Below are 23,130 nucleotides of genomic sequence, written 5' to 3'. Positions count from 1 at the left end.
TAATTGTCAACATTTTACTACATTTTATAAACATCCAAACCAATGGTGTTCAAATAGTTCCTAGATAAGAAACAACACCTCACAGAAATCAGGTTGGAAACTATCAAGTACAAACATGTCCTATTCCTTTATAAAACTGTTACAGATTAGCCAGTTCAAAGAAAATTATTATGGTTCTTTTTAGTCTGAAACTGACTGAACATTTCAATCATTGGGCTTATTTAACATTATCTCTCTTTTCTTTCTTAAATAGACTAGGGGTCTTGGTAACCATGTTTAAAAATGCTAAAGTAATAAAGCTATGAGTATGATAAGAAAAGAACAAAGAAAAAGATTTACATCATTTTGCTACTTAAGGGTGACTCCCTCTTCATAGAATGGTTGTTCCATATAGTACAGGACGTAACGGATGTCATGGTGTGGAAATACCCGGTGCTTGCCTCCTGCATATTTATTCACTATGCTTGATCACAGAAATACTTTTATACAAACATCATCTCAAAAGATTTGTCCTTTCTGTAATTTTAGTATAAATCACATGCGTGTGTTCCAGTAAGTAAAATACGTCTCTGATTTATAGAGGAAGTAAACGGCAAAACTGCACACGAGTGATAACAAATACAACAGGACATGGCTAGGCAGAAGAGGAAACACCACACATCAAGGCTTGACTGAGGCAGGATTCATAGAGGTTTTATCATTCAGGAAGCTGAGTGGTAGGTAGTAATCATTTGCTGTAATACCTGCACAATTTCATCATCCTGCCAAGGTGATTTTCTCTACCCACCCTAACCTGTAAGGCCAATAATATTCTCATGCATTTCATTTTGGGGGGGCCTAGATTCAGCTAAGAACAGCTTCAACCAGAGGGTGCACTCTTGGCAATGTGCCATTTAGCAATTTGAAACACAACTTAAAATGAGTGGGAATAACAATATCAAGGGTAAATCTCAAGTCTGGCTATTATCATTTTGCAGGATATGGATTTGGACAACTCCATTTAAGTAAAAGGATGTTGTATGAATTTCCATCATACCAACTTTACCTTAAGATCCCTGGTCTTAGATCACGCTAACAGCTCTGAATATCTGACATGAGGACTTTTCACACTTTTTGGACTACTATATACAGATAGTTATGTGTAGCCACGACTGGCCTGTGGAGAACAAAGCCAGTGAAAATGAAGCTATACCAGAGGTGAGCACTAACAGCTCTCTTGATTTGTGGACAGAGAAGGCTGGCAGGGAGCAACCACTGCCAGCTGAGGCAGGATGAGGTCAGTCTCTACTCTGCTTCTTTTGTAAAGATGCAACTGAATTTCCTTTTTCGTATGAGAAGATAAACATCAGTAGTGGGCGAACAGCCTGCAGATGGACCACTCATTTGGGGCTAGAGCAAGGCCAGCGGAGCAGATGTCTGGCCTTGGTGCTTCGATAACTGCAGCATGGATAGCTCTGACAGTGATCTCAGCAAACCCTGTGACCTGCACTTTTGGCCGTTCTCCTACACCCACCCCCCATTTTGCTGTGTATACATAAAGGCGCAAACCGTGCTGGGTTGTTGCTGCCTCTCCACCAAACAGGTCAGGTCCCACCTGGTCCCAGCTTTCCTTTTAGCACATGTCTAGTTTTTCTTAATCTCCCACCGCCTGCTCTCAGGATGCTGCTGGTTTCATGGGACATGGCGAGTATGCTTTAAAATGCTTTACTGGTCACTGAGGTAACTTACAAACGAGTAAAATTTATCGCTTGGATTTAGGTTAAAAGCTAATTTTGATCTTCGTTAGTAATACTTAAAAAGAGGAAAGTGATATTACTATTATTTGTTGTGAGCTATTTTAAGAAATTTTTTTTTGAGTTTAAATATAGTATATCATGGTTTATACCTGAGGAATATGTGGATTTTTCTAAGCTTGCAAACTTATGAAATTGCTAATGGTTCTACGATATACTGTTGTAAATCAAGAGTTTGAATACATTGTACCCAACACTCTGATTCTCAAATGGGCAACCAAAATATTGCAAACATAGGCCTGTGTGTAACAGCATTTACTAACTGGTGATAACATTTAATAATGTAGATGAAAATTCATTACTGGAGAACCTGTCCATCTTTGAGTTGTCAGAAATCTTTTCTAAAAATCAATATGCTAAAGATGCTAGAAAAATACAGATTAATATCTCAGAAGATTTAAAAGAACTAGAACTTTCAGAAAATCAGGTACATTTCAAACTACCAGATGGTGATATATTTCATCTCTTAACATTAAAGTCTGGGACAGTAGAAAATATTTCAAACTAGGATGCAGAGGCTCTGCTTCCGTCCTGTCAACGACAGAGTGCGCATCATTTCCTTTATGTCTCTGTATTTCATTTGTCTGTTCCCACTTAACATGCAAGGCTGCAGCAAAGGTCAAATTAGATAATTTAGAAAAAACAAGTATAAGATAAATGCAAGGTGATGTCTTTTTTCCTTCCTCAAGCCAACCAATGAGAAACCACAGCTTGATAAATAAAGTGGTAAGAACCACAGACATTAACCAGGGAAAGTAAGGTGCTCTTCAGCAAGCAAAACAAGGCAGAGGACTGAAGTGCTGGGGTAGAAATGAGCAAAGGAGACAAGTCAAAAGCAGCATGAAAGCAAGCTGACACCTGTTCTATCAGGTGCTGAGCATCATGGTAATGAGGAATGAGAAAAGCAGGAAAGCATTCTCAAAACATTGATGAATTAAGAAAGAAAATACTGCTACTTGTTTGTAGGACAGAGAATCTCCAAAGGTTCTGGGATGGAACGACAGGATGGGGTTCTTTAAGTAAAGGGTAAGATTTAGAGGGACCTTGCTCCTTCTTCAGAAAGAAAGGTGAGAAAGATAAGGGGAAGAAGCAAGGCAAAGCCATCCAACAAGCACCTCTAACTAGGTCAGTGACTTCAGATTCACCTCATCTCTAACATGTCTCAAATGAACAGTACCACCGTTTCTTAGGGTCTAAAATGAGCTGGACTTGTTTCCTAGGAGCTCTTAAACTCCAAAGTTAAAATTCCAGTAGACACAGTGGGTCACACCCACATTCAACACTCATCTTTTACCAGGTTAATGGCTCAGTCCTCCAAATTCCTCTAAGGACAACTCCCATTGGACTGATTTTTTTTTTAATGGGATATGGAAGTGCATAGCATCAGCAAAGCCAAAAGGTGTGAGGAAACCTCGTGAGTTCTTGTGGCACCAAAGCACCAAGCAGCAGACTATCAATTCCACTAGCACACTGGCTTCTGTTGGGTCTGTGATTCACTGACAAGAGATGACAGAGATGCACTCGGGACTTAAGCAGCTCTCTTTTGCAGCAATATTGTTCCAACTGACACTTGGGATGTTCCTAACTGTGTGAATATGAAGGCTACTCTGAAAAGTTCAACTGAATCACACACTTACATATCCATTCAACTCCTTCATTTGCTTAGCTCCTACCATATGCTAGATACTACTGTCCCCACTGACCAAATGTAAGGAACAAAACAGAGATCTCTGCTCTTACCATGACAACAATTTAATAGAGACACAAATATTAACAATAAACATAATAAGGAAATAATAGATTTACAGTCTGGGGATGTAGCTCAGAGGTCGAGCCCTTGCTGAGCACACACAAGGCCCTGGGTAATGTGCCTGGCATTGCCAAAAAAAAAAGGTTTACTAGAAGGCAAAAAACAAACAAAAATGCAGATCAGGGAAGAGCAGGGGGGCACAGGTGCCACACTGAGTAAGATGACCACAGGCCCCAGTGACAGTTTCCCAAGCAGGTACCAGAGCAAATGGGAAATGGCTCGCACCTTGCTGAGTGAGAGCTGGTGGGAGGAGAATGCCTGGTGTTCACGGGCACTGACAAGACCATGGGATCATCCGTGGAACCCACCACATTCCTGGCAGCATTTCTCTGGTGCAGCAAATATGTTCATGAGGCTAAATACAGCTGAGACGCTGGGGTACCAGAAGTGGCCTCAGGAGACGGTTATGGCAGGGCCCACTCTATGTGGGAAGACTCGGCACCTCTGTAGTAGCTGATGGCAGCTACTGTCATTCCATCTTCTGTTCTCACAGTTTTATGTGTTGTCCTCCTTTCTCCTCCTTTCTAAACACTTCATTTCCCAAAGGACTCAAGTTAAGTCCGGCTGTCACTTTCATCACATACCATCTTATGCATGCATCGGCAAGTGTCCCACCAGCCTCAGTGTATCATCCTGGCATTTCCCCTAGGAGCATGGCCACAGTCAGAGAAGGGCTGATGCAGCTCACACTCATTGGTTTACAGTCTGTGGACAAACACTTGTTTTATTGATATGAACTTCCATACTGTTTATTGTATTCATGAGCATGATTACATATGTATGAATAAATAAATCTAGCTCTTTTAAGCAGCTGTGCTTTGTGGGTTGAATGAAACATCACTGAGCTGTACAATGCTGACGGGCTTATCAGTGAGCAGCTTTGTAAATATCATTAGCTCAAAAGCATTTGATGTGTTCATTGATGGACTTTTATGTTTTCTCCTTTCTCATAACTGTCCTGATGTAAGTATGTGTATATATTTATTTTATTCTGATATAAACTTGGTTGGTTGGTGATCAAAATAACTTAAAGATTAAAGGAAACACTGATTCTTTGGCCCTTTTCCAGAGCTAGTGAAAATAAATCTGAAGTCTGATTCTGAGCTTTAGAGATTTTAGGAATCACTGGCCTCATCTACAACCTTGTGAACTTAAAGAACAGTCTTTGTTTATTGTTTATAGTTTTAAACTGTGGCAAGTTCAGATCAATTCCTCCTTCTCACTTGTTTATGAACTACAGTCAGATATCACTACTGTCAATTCTTCTCACTTCCTTCTTGAGGTGTAGCATATCAGAAGGCCCTACTTCATGGGAATTTTATCACACTGTTATATTCTTAGTCATAAGCAGGTTGAAATGCAATTCTATTTAAATTCAGAAATGAAAACGAAAAAGGCTGTTCTAAGTCCCTTGTTCAACTTTCGACCCAGTGTTAAAGTCTTATCTACCAAGAAAATCTCAAGGCAAAATATCAAAACACTTGATGCTTCAATAACTTCCACAGCAACCTTGCCAAATGGCGTTGCAGCTTGTATCTGAACAACTTTCATGATGTGAGCTCATAGCTAACGGCCACCTGCTCTGTCCTTTCCATCAGTTCCGTCAAATGTTCGTGTTACAAGGCCAGTTAAGAGTGTCTTCTGTATGTGGAGTTACAATCTGTAACACTCTGGCCCTTCTCACAGATGCAAGTTCTTCTGTCCAAATGAAAACAGGTTTCCTTATTCTTTCTGAATCATGATTTTTAAAAAAATTCCTAGCAATAGTTAAATAAGAGAAAAATGGAAAAACATCTTTAATTTCATCTTTGTAATGACTCCTATAATATTTTGATGTGTATTCTTCTGGCCCATACTTCTATATACATAACCTATGTGAACAAAGGAAACATTTTATTAAAGGAGATTATACCAATTATATTTAGTAATTTCAACTTTTACTTAGTATTAGGGAATATTCCATTTCAATAAATGATACATTATCCTAATGGTAGACTAGTATTACATTTTATAGAATCTACACTATAACTGAATACTGTAATTCAATTCCTTTTCCTAGTAGTGAGACGTAAAGCCTCTTCCACTATTTTTTGGCTAATATAGATAGCAGTCCCATATAGTATGACCTGTGTCTCAAAAGGTATGTAAAATTGTGTGTGTCTGTGTATGTGCATACAGTTTCAGTGGACATTCAGTTTCAGTGAACAGTCGTAAGTTTATATTATAACCAGTAGTATTTGAGTATTAAGAAAGCTTGTTGTCTACCTTCAAGCTGATATTTTTAATTTCCCAGAAAATGTCCTAACCGGGATATAGCTCAATGGTAAACTTCTTGCCCAGCCTGTATGAGGCCCTGGGTTCAATCCCTAGAACCACAAAACAACAACAACACAATACCACCACCACCTCCAATAAAGTGTCAAGGGAGTGCTGATGAAGAAGACTGTTTTGGGCTAGAACTTGAAGGCTCCCTTCACACTTGACTAGTGTAAACTCAATGCTTCTTACAGGGACAGAAAACAGGAGGTAAAAAAGGTTAAACAAGGCCGCTCTCTTAAACTGACAAATTCTCGAGTGACTAAATACTGCATTTTAATAAGGCTCTTTTCATAATTTAGCTTGAATACAAGAAATCAGTCCTTTGCTTTGACTTTCTCTTAGTTTCAAAATGCATACCCAAGATGAACAGAGAGAAATTTATAAATGTAATGTAAAAATTATGTAAAGAAAGGAGTGATACCAAGAAAATCACAGCTATCAGGCATGCGATGCCAGTATAAATAAAAATAATCTGCTTTCATAGACATTATGAGTTAATATTTTATCAGAAGAACACATTCCTAATAGTTTGAGTCTGACTGACCAACTGATGATGGAAATGCAGGTCACAGGCATTTTAAATGCTGTATAAAAAGTCTCTTTTGAGGCCTGCTAGTGTGATTAAGATGGCAGCAGCCAACTGAAATCTTTTATTCCCTGCTGGTTATGAATAAAAAGTCAGAACAAAATACAGAAATATGATTTTGTCAGAATCAAAGAAATACGATTTTTTGACTAAAGGAACTGGGAAAAAAGCTCCCTAAGATCCAAAGTGAATAGGCAAATTTCTCTTTTTGTTTTTCCTTACTCATTTTGCCTGGGAGATGATCCCAAATGACAACTGTGTGGCTGTGAGGAAAGCTAAACTTCTGTATTTCTGGCTAGAGGACCTGGAAAATGGGCCCCTGTGGTCTGAGGAATGTGGGTGGAATCCAAGAGAGGACATAACTAAAGAAAAGGACTTCTTTATTCTATGTGAATCAAAATAACCTCATATGATCTTCATATGAGTGGGAAAGACCCAAAAGAGTATAATAAAGTTTTTGAGATCTGAACCACAAGTTAAACCACTGCTCCAGTTTAAAACTAACCCTAAGGCGTATGTGTACAAGACAACACAGTAAAGGTTTTAAAAACTGAACTGATAAGGGAATCCTCTCCTGAATGAGAGCTAGAATTTGCACTGTGAGCTTAAGTGGGCTGGTTATCTAGTGAAAGAAAGAAGGAAGGAAGGAAGGAAAGAAAAAAAGAAAGAAAAAAGAAAGATAGAAAGAAAGAAAGAAAGAAAGAAAGAAGTCTCCAGAAAATTATAGAAGGGTGGAATGTAAGCAATAAATGTTCAATACAACTTAAAATTACATATAAAGAACCAAGAAAATATGACTAATTCTCAAGGGCAAAGACAATCAATAGATGTGATAGTGACAAAGAAGCTGCAATGACCAGATCGTAAAGAAGCCATTAGTTACAGTGCGAGCATCTCCAGTCTGAAACTTTTGAACAACATGGAGTATTCTGGATTTCAGATTTGCATAAAGTGTATGCATATATCCCCAAAATCCAAAGAACTCTGAAGTTTTAAATACTTCTGGTTCCCAGCATTTTCAATTAGGGATACTCAACAGGAGTACTTAATGTTCCATGATGTAAAGGTAAATACTCTTGAAATGAATAGCAAAGTAAGATGTCCTCAGAAAGAAAGAAGAAATGGAAATTTTAAAAATAAAAATTATATCTGAAATAAAACCTTCATAAGATGCAAAGAACAGTGATGACAGAAGAGCCAGTGAACATAAAGTTAGATCAACATAAATCATGCAATCTAAAAATACAGAGATTAAAAGAAATACATTCCTGAGTAGAATCTCAAGAAAACAAAAACACTCAACATGCATGCCTTTGGAGTTGAGAAGAGAAAATCAATTGGTTTGGAAAAGACATAAGAAATAATAGGTCACTTCTTAAACACGCTGAAAATGATAACTTCACAAAATACAGAAGTTTAGCAAAAGCAAACCATGTCAAGGCATAGCATAATCAAACAACTTAAAATCAAAGATAAAGATAAAAGCTTGAAAGCAGTCAAAGACAATGAATGCACTATATACAGAAAAACAAAATGACCGAAGGTTTCTCACCAGAATCCACAGATGTCAGAAGAGAGAACAGCTTTAAAATACTACAAGAATACATTAAAAACCCTGTCAAAATAGAATTATCCTTCAGAACTGAAGACAGATTAAGAAATTTTCTTAGATTAAAAAAGGGGAGAATTTATCACTAGCAAACTTGTTGCAAAGAAACATTCCAGGAAGTTCTTTAGGCTGAAGTGGTATCAACAAAACTAGAATTTCAGGGACAAGGAAAGAAACAGAAACGCTAAGTATTGGGAAAGTATACTATTATTTTTTTCCTCTTCAGTTCTTTAACATATTAATATTCAAAGCAAAAACTTTAACAGTCCATTTCTGGAATTTTGCTGCTGGCAGATGTAACTCATGAAAACTCTGGCAAAGAGACCCCCATTACACCTTAGGTAGAAAATGTAAAAGATTATTAACACTTGAAACAACCACAAAGACAATAAATTGAAATGAAATACTAACTTACATAGAAACAACCAAAAAAGAGGTCAGCCAAAAGTGAGGAGTAGAAAAAAAGCAAAAAGGGTAAGACAGAAAAATCAAAGGTAGACGTGACTGAAGCCTATTAACACTACATTAAATAGGAAATTAAACATGTGGCTTAAAAAGAGATTTTCAAATCAGGTTAAAAAGAAAACCCAAAGCCATAAGTATCTACAAGAAATCCACTTTAAATATATAAATTAGGGTATTAGATAGCTTATAAAAATGTAAATAATAATCAAAAGAAAGCTGGAGCGGTCTACCCATGGAAATCTCTGACAAGGTAAGACTTCTTATAAGGGATATTAGCAGAGGATAAAAGGATTATATGGCAATGAGGGGCAATTTAACAAGAAGACACAACAATCTGGACAGTACATGTACTATCTGAAAGGATTTTGCCCTGAAGGGGACACTGCAGTGGTAGGAGCTGGGAGGCGAAAGGTTACCTTCCCGCCCCTACGCAATTTACCACACCTCATCTAACTCCTGCCCAGCTTCTGCAAACTCTTGCTCCTCATGGCCAAAATGAATTCCAATCAGCTACCTGTGCATCAGTAATGCCACTTAGGCTCCACCCCAAACCTAAGCTACTTGTATGCCCCCATACCACGTGTCCGGAGGTCATGGAGTCTCTCCCTGCATTCTTAAAATAAAGGCCACTGGGGCTGGAGATTTAGCTCAGCGGCATAAGCGCCTGCCTTACAAGCAGGCAGTCGTAAGTTCGATCCCCGGTACCGATAAAAAAAAAAAAAAAAAAAAAATAAAGGCCACTTTACTTTATATTCTGTCTTCTAACAGCGCTGAAAACTCTTACACTGTCTACCAAACACACTATACACAAATGGACAGAAATAACTAGATAAATCCACATCTCTAATCAGATTTGAAGATGTCAAACACACTTCTCAGTAAACCACACAACAAGTAGACCAAAAATCAGAAAGTTGTAAGACACCTAAACCGACTACCAGTCAACTTTACCTAATTAACACAGAACACTTCATCCCACAATGGCACATTCTTTTCAAGCACATCTAGAAAGTTCCCTAAGAAGGACCATGTTTATGCTTACAATAAAAAATGGTAACAAATATAAAATAACTTAAATAATATAAAATGTTCTTAGGTTATAATGGAAATTAACCATTTCCATAATCCACAGATGAAAGAAGACACTGTAAGGAAAATTATAAAACATTTAATTGAATCAAAATGACAACACAACATATCCAAATCTGTAGGATGCAGTCAAAGCAGTGCATGAAGAGAAATTTATAGCATTAAATATTTACTTTTGAAAAGATCTCAATTAATGTTCTATGCTCCCACTTAAGATATCAGAAAAATAACGAAAAAAGCCCAAAGAGCGCAGAAATCATAAAGAGCAAAAAATCAAAGCAATCAAAAACAGAAAACAATATAAAAATCAATGAAATTAAAATACTAGTTCTGAGAAGACCAATGAAACTGACAAACTTGTTAAGTTAACCAAGAAAAAAAAACCATACAAATTAACAAGATAAAAATGAAGAGTAAAATTATAGAACGTATAGACATTAAAATGAATGTGTTTCTGAAATAAAACCTTAGATGAAATGCACCAACTTACACAGTCATTTATATCATCCATACTTCCTCCCTTGGGGCTGATAACGGCCACCCACTATGGACCACACCTCATCTAACTCCTGCCCAGCTTCTGCAAACTCTTGCTCCTCATGGCTAACCCAATTTATCTCCCACAACTTTCCCTGAAGGATCCTCCTAGTTAACTTCTGTTGCCTTATTCATGGTAATTTTCTAGGTAGGGTAGTCCCTCCCACCATTCAGATTCTAAGGACCAGACAGGGCACAGGTTACATTTTATCTCTTTAAAATCTTCCTTTTCTCTTATGTAGTTTATTCATTCCTCTGAACTCTTACTTACATTTTATATTACTAAGAATTTTGTCTTCAGAGGTTTTCATTAACTAACTTCTTGAGTAACAAGGCAGCTGGTGAAGGATTTGGCATATAAGACAAAGTCCTTGGAGTTTGCATTCCAGTTAGAGGAAACACAGTAAACACACACAATACAATAATACATCATGGTAGTCATTTTCTAGCAAACATTTTTTACCATGATAAATGTATAGCAGTGTGGGTAGGCTAACATTACATGAAGCAAGCAAAAAAGGCGTTCAAAAGCAGTAAAACCTAAGTAGAGGCTTGAAGTCTAAGAGATGAGTCAGCCATGGAGCAGAAACTAGGGAGGGAACATTTTATACAGAAGAAAAAGCCACTGTACAGAGACAATAAGACAGTTGTAGCCACAGTTAAGAACCCAAGCAAACAAACAAACAAACAAACAAATCCAGCATGGTTACAGCATGAGGAGCAAGAAGAAAAAAATGCAAACAAAGCTTTTGTAAATGAGGAGGGGAAGAAAGGGTTGAGGAAGAGGAGGGGATTGGAGAAAAAAGAATCACAATGTATTATGTACACATACAAATTCCCTAGATAAGTGTGATCATTATGTGTATCTAAAATGTACCAATGAAATTAATTGAAAAAAGAGATAAATTACACTCACATATCCCAATGGAGATATGTTCACAGAAATGTCACTAGGTGATTTCATGATGTTGCAAACATCATAGTGTGTACTTCAATAAACCTAAACATTCTAGTACAGCCTACTACACACCTATGCTATGTAGTACATATTCAATTATATGACCCATACATGAGCAAAACATTGTTTTGAGGTATATGACTATACATTCATTCTGAAGGCAGCACAAACATGTGATAATGGATTTATTGAAGGAGACACAGAGAAAGAGTAGGTAGTGCTTTTGATCAAAAATTTAAGAAGTAATCAAAAATGTTTTCAAAGTAATTTCCAATTTTCCAAATACAGCTTTATTGCTTGACTCGGAACATTAGACCCTAAGGGAAACCACCACGGGCCTACTATACCTGTGTTTTCTAGTGTACTTGTACTGTGATGATTTTTAAAAATACTTGCTATCCAATACTATTTCTTATAAAAGTTTTAGTATATCATGGTGTTCTTAAATACTAAAAATAGGGCTGGGGATTTAGCTCAGCGACATAAGCACCTGCCTGGCAAGTAGGCGGTTGTGAGTTCAATCTCCGGTAACGGGGAAAAAAAATACTAAAAATAATCTTAGTTAAAATTTATACAATACTTATTTTCTTATCAAAGTGGCTACTTCCTTTATTATAATCTATAAAAGTTGGGTTAATTCATTTCATGATTATCCTAATATTATTTCTGAATTTCCTCCTAAATTTTACTGATTTATCTGGATATCCTTAAAGATGTTGTTTCTAGATTAAAAAACTTTTTCCTACGCAAGGTAAACTTCATTTGATGCTCAAATGTTGTCTTAGTGAAGATCTTTCCACATATTCTTAAATTTCTACTAACAGAAAGAGAATGGGATTTTATCCTTCAACATTTGGGCATTTCTTTCACTTCTAAAAGTGAGTAAGTGGTAATTACTCAACACTACAAATTCACCTTTCAAAAGTTTTTCAGAATTACTGTTTTAATCATGGTGTTAAAAGTCTTTAAAATATAATGATCAACAAAGAACCTCAAATCAAGACAGCATAAGTAAAAACTTAAACACTATCCCCACCTTCTAAGGCCCACTTAAGAAAAAAAATTAAATACTGTTTGTTATATTTTCCTATGGGTTTTTCCTACATTATGATTTCCTCATGCCATGCATCTCAACTTAAAATACATTTTACAAAATGTAATCTACCAGATTAGTGAGGAAAACACATGATCTTATCAATTAACATAGAAAAAGCATTAAAGCATTAAAATTCAATGCCTGTTCAAAATAAAAACTCCTAGAAAAATAGGAGTCAGTGGGGAACTTACTCAGTTTGGTGAAAACATCTACAAAACTTTATACTGCTGTGTATAAATAATTGAATATTTTCACTTTAAGACCAGGAGCAAGGCAAGGACAACCACAATCATAAACCATGGAATTCTCCATGGTTTAGAACCCTGTAGTCAATGTGATAAGCAGAAATTTAAGAAAGGAAAACATGCAGATCAAAAAGGAAGACATAAAACTCTGTAATTGCAGCTCATATTACCTGCTAAGCAAATCCCAAAGAATTCACAAAAGAAAGAACAAAAATTTTCCTAGACTTAATGTTAGTCCACATTTGTAAATACACAAAAATTGGTCATGTTTTTGGCATACGAGTAATGTAAATATGCACTGTGAAAGTAAAACTACCATACCATTAAGAACTGATCCACAGTTATAGAGGTATGAACCTACTGAGTCATGCACAGATCTTGTATATCAAAAAGTATAATTACTGATTTTAAAAAATCAAAGTTCTAAATAAATGAAGAGACATATGATATCCATGGATTGGCTGACTCAGCACAGTAAAGAAGTTAATTCTCCCCTAACTGATATACAAGTTAACACAAGCCCAACAAAAATAATTTTTTTCGGACAAAGACAAGATTTTTCTTGTAATTATACGAAAGTCAATTTTGAAAAGGAAGAATAACATGAAGGACATCAGTACACAACTTCAACACATTATATGGCTCAAAAATCAAGAATGTGTGGATTGGCTGAAAGGTAGATGTAGATCAATCAAACAGAATAGAGGAATCGAGAAATAGATCCATGCCTGATATTTGATCAAGTTGCAAAAAAGAGTTCAACAGAGGAGGAATAATCTTTTCAACAAGAGGCTGGAACAATTAGTCATGTTTAAACTAAACCTCACATGTACAAAAATAAACAACTTGGTTCATGACTTAAATGAAAACACAAAATTATACAGGAGAAAATCTTCATGATCTAAGGCAAGACAGAATTCTTATACTTGACAAAAACATGATCCTTCCTGTTTTTTAAGAAAAAAAAGTATTCATAGTCAATTAAAATTAAAATTTTGGCTCTGTGAAAGACTGTAAAAGAGATGGAAAAGTAAGCAATAGATAAGAAAAACTATTTTTAAACTACATCTCTAAAATAAATGAACTCCCAAAATTTATCTTTTTTTTTTGTCTTTTTCCTTTTTATCGGTACCGGGGATCGAACTCACGACTGCCTGCTTGCAAGGCAGGTGCTTATGCCGCTGAGCTAAATCCCAGCCCCCCAAAATGAAATAATGAAAGAAAAACAATGCAATTAGAAAATGGGCAAAAGTCATGAACAGACATTTCACTCAAGGAGAAATAGCAAACATATGAAAAAATGTTCAACATCATTAGCTATTGAGGAATTGTAAATTAAAACTACAATGAGATATTACTCATCAGAATGTCTACAATAAAAAAAATGACAGAATCAAAAAATTGGTAAGGATACGAATAATCTGGATCACTTACACATGGTTGATGGAATGTAAAACAGAACAGCCACTTCAGAAAACTGTCTGGCAGGTTTAAAATGCAATCTGTAATTATCATACAAATGATAAACTGCACAACATCCTCGTCAGAAGCAACAAAGATACCCTTCAATAAGCAGAAACACAAATCCTGGTAAACACATCACTGGACTGCTACTCGGTGATAAAAAGGAGTAACCTGCTGCTATATATAACAATACGGATCAATCCTCAGGGAATCTGGATGCATGAAAGGAGCCCATCTCAAAAAGATTACCTCCTTTCCAAATGTGCAACATTCCTGAAATGCAAAAGTACAGAAAATGTGACAAGGGACGCAGGAAGAAGAGGAGAAAAGCTGGGGATGGGAGTGGGAAAGGCTACGACAGAGCATGAGAGATGCTGTGATGATGACCTTCTGTAGCACTGTCAGGATTCTGTGACGTTTTCTAGAGTATGGCAGGATGTTATCACTGGGGAAATCGAGGGAAACGGTACATGGAGTCCATTAATTCTTACAACGGCACATGAGTCTACAATTATAAAGCCTTAATAAAAAAGTAAGATAACGTCATTATTCATATAATTTATGCTTTGTAACAGAGGTAATAAAAAAGATTAAGTTAAAAAAGAGGGAAATTTTAAGGTCAGTTTTATTCCAGCCAGTGAATAAAGACACAAAGAAGAAAAGGAGTAGCAACATAAAATTATGAACATTTATAACTTTTATTGCTCTGTGTGTGTGGTGCTGGAGACTGACTCGGGGCCTTATGCATGGTAGGCAAGCACTCTACTGCTGAGCTATCGTCTCAGCTTATAAATCTTTAAAAAGCAAAGCTGTAGATACCAATTCAATTTATATGTGGAACTAAAATGCATTAAAATTAGAAAATATTCAATTAAAACAAACTATTCACAGCATTACCAAGTAACATAAAATGCATCAAAAACATACAGATGCAAACAACATATACAGTGAAAATAACCAAACAAGATTAGATAAACTTAAAAAGATATAAAAACAGAAGAAAAATTTGTTGCTTACAACACCCATTTTTTGTTTGTTTGTTTTTTGAGACAGGGTTTCACTCTACAGTTCAGGCTGGCCTTGAACTTGTAGCAAGCAATCCTTCTGCCTCAGTCTCCCAAGTGTGGGATTACAGGCATTTGCCACCACATCTGGCATAAAAACCTAATATTAATATCTGTATCAATTCTCTACAGTTGAATTACTAATTCTAGGCAATTCCAGTCAAAATGCTAACAGGGTTTCATTTTCAAGAAAACTGACAGACTGATTCTTGGAAATACAAAGAGTTCCATAGAAAAGCAAAATACCTACAAGAGCCAAAGCACACCTGAAGAACAAGAGCCTGATATCGTCTTATTATAAAGCTACAATAACTTAAGACAGTGTGCTTTAGACATAAGAGAAAAAATGCAAAAACAGAATACAGACCCTGGAAACAGACACACACATAGATTTGTTTTTTATGACAAAGGATCTTTTTCATAAATGGTGCTAGGTCAACTTTGTAGTTTTACTAAAAGAATTTCCTTGATCCTTATTTTATACCACCCAAAAATTATCTAGAGGTCAATCACAAAACGAATTAAATTTAAAAATTTTTAAAAAGAAAATATGGATGATGTTTTTCATAACTTTTAGAGAAAGATGTGTTAAACAACACATACACCACAGATTATTAAGCCAAACTTGATTAAAATCAAGAATTTGCTAAAAGTTACAAATTTATGCTTGTTAAAAGAAACTATTAAGCAAATGAAAAGGTAAGCCAATGACTGTGGAAAAGTGTCTGCAATACAAGTATGTGATGAAAGACTTGTATCCAATAGGTAGAAGGAATTTCTACAAATCATAAAAGTAACATGCCATCCAAATCAGAAAAGTAACATACAGCCTAGAAAGCATGAGGTCATGAGTTTGTTTCCTGGTACTCAAAACAAAACAGAATGAAACAAAACAAAAAACCCAACCCCCTCCCATGCAATCCAATTTTTAAAGCAATCACAGTTTCTCAATGAATCCTTCTCAAAAGACACGCGAATGGCCATTAAGCATATGAAAAGTTGTTCATGTGATTACACATTAGGGAAACAAAATTTAAAATAACAATGAGATATTCAGAATCTCATTAGATTAGCTAAAATTAAAAGCTAACAATATCAAATTCAGGTCGTGAAGCAACTGGAATTCTTAGAGAAGGGAAGCTTACAATTACTTTGGGAATCATTCACCAGTGTTTACCAATGCTGGACATACACATTTATGAACTACCAGTAATGTTTCTACTGTTAGGTATATAGCCAGAGAAAGTATAACTACATGCACTAAAGGATATGTACTTGCTCATTGTAGCCTCATTCATAGTAGCCCCCATCTAGAAACTGCCCAAATGCCCAAAAGAATACATAACGAAATCACAGTACATTCATACAAGAAGACATTACATCTTACTTAGAGAATTAGCTACTATTACACACCACAACATAGATGAAATCTCACAGAGGAGACTGAATGACAGAAGCTGAAAGTTCAATGTCAGGCTCTGTGAATGAAAGAGACCAGAGTGGAACATGAGGAGCCTGTCCTGTTGCTTGCCTGTCCTACCTCTGCACCTGGGATTTGGTGACAGTGTATGAATCTAACTGTGTATCTAGGATTTGTGCAATCCACTGCATAAAAATTACACCTCCATAAAAAAGAAAATGAAACAGAAAGGTCAGCAAGTTACTAAAAGAAACAATTTCTTTATGGGAATAGTAGAATAATCTTCAAGATACATTGAGGGTACATACATGTGTTACATGGTGTTTAAGTTATGTAAGATGCAGGATTAGGTTGACCAATTTACTAATCAGATGAATCCTACCTATAATTTTCAATTTTTAAGTCCTATGCTGCTTAATTTAAATCCAAAATTGGCTAAAGATCAAAAGTATATGGAATACTGACATTAAAATTCATTCAGCATAGTACTGGAAATAAAAATAATAATCATTTTGAACATTTCCTTCAGTATTAGCTCTATAAATTGTATATACAATTTTTCTCAGGAGTATCAAGATGCCATACTACTTTAAAAAATCCATATTAAAAGGAGAAACTATAATGATGACTATACTAATGTATGGTCTTTTACGATTAGAAATTGATATTATGCATGCCAGAAATATGTTATTTGTAAGGAAGTGTTCACAATTAAAACTTAAAATCTTGTCATTTAGAAGCCAAAGGCAAAAATTGTCTAAACAAACCAGTTGATTCTGTTTTTAAAAAGCACAATATTCAAGCTATCCAAAATAAGATAGAGGATAGCAGTTACTGATCTCTGTTTGATGCTTACATGTATAGCTAAATTTTCGTGTATTTTTAGCCACTGAATCCAAAATATTTCATTTAAAAATATGTTAACAAAGAATGTTTCTTTTTACAGAATTTAAACAGCAGGGAAAACTCAAGCTTGGGCACATACAGGAAGAAAACACTGCTCTCATCCAGCAAAGGAACAAAGGTATTCAGACATAAAACATGCATTTTATCTCTAGTGAACTGAAATCTAAAGCTTGTGTATTAAAACAGTCTGAACTATTATACTTGAAAAGATCAAATTGAGTCCATCACTCAGGAATATGCAAAGTACTTAAACTGTTTAAATTTATTCTTAAATTATAGTACTTATCTTGTTAGCACTCTTCATTTTAGAATCCTTGGCAAAAATACTCATGAATGAAAATTCAGATGTACCTTTTACACAATTACAGTTCAATTACAACTGCTTTTTTTAAAAAAAAAGTTACCTCTGAATATAAAAGATTTAAAGATGCTTCAAAGCTATGAACAGCTAAGCCTTGAGAAACTTTAAAAAAGCATTTATCGGAGAGAATTTTTACTGTTATAAAATAATACTAAAGGGGTCAGGGATTTAGCTCAGCAGCATAAGCGCCTGGCTGGCAGCATGAGGTCATGAGTTTGATCCTCAGTACCAAAAAAAAAAAAAAAAAAAAAAAGATATTAAAATATGTCTGCTTTTTTTTTTTTTTTTTTTTTGGTGCCAGGGATTGAACTCATGACCTCGTGTTTGCCAAGCAGGCACTTATGCCGCTGAGCTAAAGCCCCAGCTATGGCTTATTTCTAAATTAGATACCAATAGCACCAAATCAAGTTTTTTTTTCAGAAAGCCAAAGCAGTATATTTCTACAATCTAGCTTTCTACAAAACTAACTTTATGACATCAACAGAATTAGCATTTCTTTTCCCCAGAAATATATAACTCTGGAGAGGAAGAGGAGTGTATCAACTAGACATGATGTGTTATAACTAACTGAGGCAACTGGCATGGGATTGACTGGCAGTATCTATTAGAAAGGTCTATAGGAGACATGTGAAAAAGGCCAAAGGGGGAAAAATGCACACTGCAGAGAGGAGCTAGAGTTCATCATTTTTGGCAGAGTGCATGGCCTCCAACAGTAGCCAGTAAAAAAAAATGACAAAATACAGGTATTTCAATATGGTTCAGGTCAATGCTAAATAAAATAAAATAAGTTATAGTCAGGCATGGCGGTACATGCCTGAAATCCCAGCACCCCAGTGGACCACAAGTTCAAGCCCAACCTGGACAATTTAGAATTTAGGGACAAAGGGAGATTGTCTCAAAATCAAACATAAAAAGAATGGGGATGTAGTTCAGGGCCCCCTCGCGGCGGGTAACAAAGACACCTAGTAGAAACAGAAAGCTGTAAGAAATCAGTGTAGGGCAAAGGACATAAGTGCTAAAGTCTCAGATGGTCTTTTGTTGTTATCAGGTATGGGGCTTGAGGGGCTGCAACCACAGTGGCTGGGGGAGTAGTATAGTAGAATAGTGATAACAGGAAAGGCAGGAATGATTGGACCTGAGAAAACCTGTCCCTTTCCTTTCATATCCACTACAAAGCTTTCTTTTCCAAAACAACTCATAACTGAGCCATTCCAACAGTCTCCCCAGTCTCCTTTGCCACTACTCCATTTCCACAATAGTTATTTTAAAACACTGTATTTATGGACTCTGTCCCACCCCTAACTCTCCACAAAAGTATGCAGCAGTCCTACAGTGCCTAGATAAAGGCCCATCCCACGGATAACAATCAAGGTCAACCGTAATCTGGCCACTGTCTAAAATAAACACGGAGTGTATACAAGCCAAACAGAACTGGATCTAGATTTAGGGGACCCAGAAAGAAGTCCTACCCCTGTTCTGGACACGTCCTTTGGCCTTTCTGAGCCTTGGTACCTGGTACACGAAACAGAAGCATTAAACTGGCAAGCTGAGGAAGATGACAGCAGCCGGCATCTGCAGGGAGCGTGGTATGTGTCAGACTCTGTGCTACACAGCTTACATGAGTTAACCACTGAAGTATTATGGATACTGTAAAATACTACAGAAATGCTAATTATTCTTTTCTAAGTTCTCTCAAGCCATCTGTTAGCAAGCCAATTCTAGAATCTTAATTGTAGAGACATAACTGTAAAAATGTACCACAACTGTTAGTATTTTATCTCCTGTCTCTGGCTTCCAGGCCCCTGTCAGAGTAAGGTCAAACCTGGCCATTTAGTCTGAAAACAATTCATCTTGTGGAAAAGGGTTGAGAAAAATGAGATACGTACTATTTCCTTTAAGGTCACAGTCTACAATTTACCCTCTTCCCCAAACAGAAGTATCTTTCTTTACTCTACTGATCTTCCTACTACAAATATTGCAGAGTCACCAGATCTGGCGCATGGCTCTGAAGCTCTATTAAGACAAGGTAACAAAACAGAAAACAAAAACAAAAACTCACCCTGAAAACTCTTACAACTCTGCATAGTAATAAAAGAGTTCTGAGTTAGCATTGCTTCTGCCATGAACCGTGTTATCTTTGAAGCTTCATCTGGGATTTGAGGCAAACAAGGACTATGAATACTTTGCAGTGCGGGGATCAGTTCTGGATTCTTAGTGTGATCTGAAGTAAAATGAGAAAATAGAGTCTTTGAATTTGACAGTGTTTTCGTACAGTCCATAGTGTTTCAAACCTATTCATGGCCACCAGGGTGAAAAAGCATTCTGGGAGGTACACTATCTAGAATGTTTTATATATTTGGTGTATCTTGCATTAGATGCTGAGTTGCTTAAATTGATTCCAGATAGGAAGTCTCAGAGATCTGGGGGGAGAGTAGTCAAAATACAGAATGTAATTACCTGGTTTGTTTAACAAATATCTAGTGCGTGTTTTCTATGTTCCATGTCAAAACTGAAGCAGAACATGATCAAATACAAGGAAAAAGCTTTCTTTGTAAACATAAACTAGATAGTTTATGTCAATTACTTTTAAAAAACAATATCATCAATGGGAAAAGGGAGATAAGCCAACATAGATTTTAAAGTGTGTGTATGTATATGTAATTTCTGATGAAACTAAACCTTAATATGTTCTTAATAAAATTAAATGTGATCTTCAAGAATAAGTATGTGTAGACAGGAGCGGAGTGGAAAGACACTGGACAAACTTCAAGGACACATCAAAAAGGCCTTATCAATTTTACCACCTTTTAAGAGTTAATATACATACATTCAGTCATATATCATTTAATAAATATTTTTTAAAGATCTTCATTTAAAATATCCAAAGAGTCAACAGTATTCTTTTACTGAAGAATTTCTAAAAGTGTCAACACGCTTACCTAGAAAAAAAAGAAAAAAAATGTCATATTGCTCTAGTAACTATCACTGCATATAAAATACCTCCAAACCTAATGGCTTTAAATACCATTTTACTATTTTATACGTATGATGTTGGGGCCGAAAATTTGAGCAGAACTCAGCTGTGTGAATTCTCTGTCCCACAGTATTAACTGAGCCACACGGGCGAGCATCCAGCCAGGTTTGGACTGGGCTGGAGGTCAAAGATGGTTTTATCTCAGGTGTGGCACACTGGTGGGGACAGCCAGGAAGGCACTCCCACTCAGTTAGCCCCAGGGTTTCTGCAAAAGTGCTCAGCAAGGGAATCTGACTTCTTGTGCCTCAGCTCAGGGATCCAAGAGATTACGGGGGAAGCTGCTAATCTTTTTACAAACTAGGCTCGGAATGGGTTAACATCACTTCTGGAAAGCTGAATTTGAAGTAGTCACAGGCCAGCCCAGACTCAAAGAGAAAGGAAACAGATTCTACTTCTCAATGCAAGTTGTGTTAAAGAATCTGCAGCTATCTTTAATCCAGCACACTCAGTCCAAAAGATGTCCTCTTTCAAAACTGAGCAAAGTTCCGATTCGTGAGGATTTGCAAAATTAACAAAGCAGTAGAGATGCTGCCTAGATCAAAGATACTATTTAGGCTAGATAACAGTTTATTATGTGGAAAAATGAGATTTAAATTGTCAAGATAATACAAGACATAGAGTCTTGAGTGACCATATGATTTCCTGGGATACTTTTGAGATGCAAAGTGTTGCTCTAGTGAATGTGCAGGACAGGATGTCCCAGGCGCAGGTTGCACTCTCCTCTGGAGGACAGAGAGTGGGTCACGGTGTATTCACTCAAGGAGCCATTCAGGATGGTCTTGAAGAAAAGCTTTAGGATGAGGATGTGCTGATGAGAGCAATGGAAGGTACCTCCTTCCCTGCTTCCTAAATGTATGGTATTTCTGTAAAATCAGATGGTGTTTGGGTGGCCTTAAAAACAAACCTTGTCTGTCATCAAAAATAATCTTTTAGGGCTAGGGGTTTAGCTCAGAGGTACAAGTGCCTGCCTGGCAAGCAGGAGGTCATGAGTTCGATCCTCTGTACCCACCCCCCAAAGAATAACCCTTTAAAACAGCACTGGGAGGTATGTTAAGGTACTAGTTTGTTAAGCAGGGATGGTAAACAATTCCCTGGCTGCCTTTCTCAGGGTGAAGGCTGCTATGGGTCACAGCATTCTCCTTGCTGAGCTCACACAGATAGCAGTTTTCCTCAATAAAGGTAACAATATTTTAAGACACTAGTTGGCCATTGAGAGCAGGATCAGATTTATGTAAAGGTCTGGCTCCTTAAAGCCAGACCACTGAAAACATTTTTGTGTCAGCAGTATTAGGTAAAAACTGAGTTACCCATGGAGAAATTCTCATCCCTTGCTCTTAAAAAATAAACTAAAAATTTTAAGTCAAGCTAGCCAACGTGGTATGTGTAATGTAGTAAGTAGACTTTCCAAAATCAGCCTTCACACAGCTACATATTTAACTATTTGTCCTAAGAAAGGGCATCTTGTCTTTCAGTGTACCAGCTACATTACTGACAGCCAACGTTTGGGTTGTTGGTTCCCAAAGTGGCAAAAGAAACAGTGCCATTTGGGGGAGAGAGGAGTTAGGTTTTGGTTAGAGACGAAACAAATACTAAATATACTGCTGTGATCTTAATGTTTATCTCCCCAATTCACATGGTGAAACTTAGCCCTGATGTGACAGAATGGGGATTGCAGGAGGTGATAAGGTCATGACGGCAGGGCAAATATTAATGCTCTTATAAGAGGCTTTGTTTTGCCCACTCTACAGTAAGAGGATGCAGCCAGAGACACCATCTATGAAGAACAGACTCTCACCAGACACTAAATATGGTGGCACTTTGACTACGGAATTCCCAGCCTCCAGAACTGTGAACAATAAACTTCCATTATTTATAAATTACCCACTGGAGGGCAGCCAGTATGGGTAAAACATACTAAAGTAAATACGTAATTGTCATCATTAGTTCTACAGTCCATCTCCTGACCTTCTAGATTGAGCTACAAGAAATGAAAGACTCCTTAGACAAAGTGGCCTAGTAAAGCAATATTTTGGGTGGAAAAGTCTTTAGAAACTTAGAAGTCAAATTATTTTAAAGATTCTTATTTCTAAGTCAACACTGTCAAACATATACTCAGTATATTCTGGCATATCAGAAAGGTAACAATAGTATCTAACACTTATTTTTTATAATGCCCACAGCAATGCTATGCAAATGAGATGGCTTAAGCCAGTTTATCTGATGTTGATAGTGGTAATTTTTATACAAAAACACAAATTTTTTCTGGAAGTAATTCATTCAGATTTTTTTTTTTTTTGGTACCAGAGATTGAACTCAAGACTTCGCATTTGCCAGGCAAGCACTTACGCCATTCAGCTAAACACTTGGCCTTGTC

At 36.5% G+C, this 23,130-nt stretch overlaps 1 protein-coding gene across 1 annotated transcript in view; it reads right to left on the bottom strand.

The window, feature by feature from the left end:
• The window catches only part of Rap2a (RAP2A, member of RAS oncogene family), a 40,502-nt gene that overhangs the window by 4,285 nt on the left and 13,087 nt on the right, over positions 1-23,130 (bottom strand). The gene's annotated exons all lie outside the window — the stretch shown is intronic.

This window comes from Cavia porcellus, unplaced genomic scaffold (genome assembly GCF_034190915.1).
Source record: "Cavia porcellus strain 051 isolate PalLab524CR breed Dunkin Hartley unplaced genomic scaffold, mCavPor4.1 scaffold_4, whole genome shotgun sequence".
NCBI classification, from domain to species: Eukaryota; Metazoa; Chordata; class Mammalia; order Rodentia; family Caviidae; genus Cavia; species Cavia porcellus.
The sequence above is the reverse complement of the archived record's forward strand: the minus strand, read 5'-3'. Positions and strand labels throughout refer to the sequence as shown.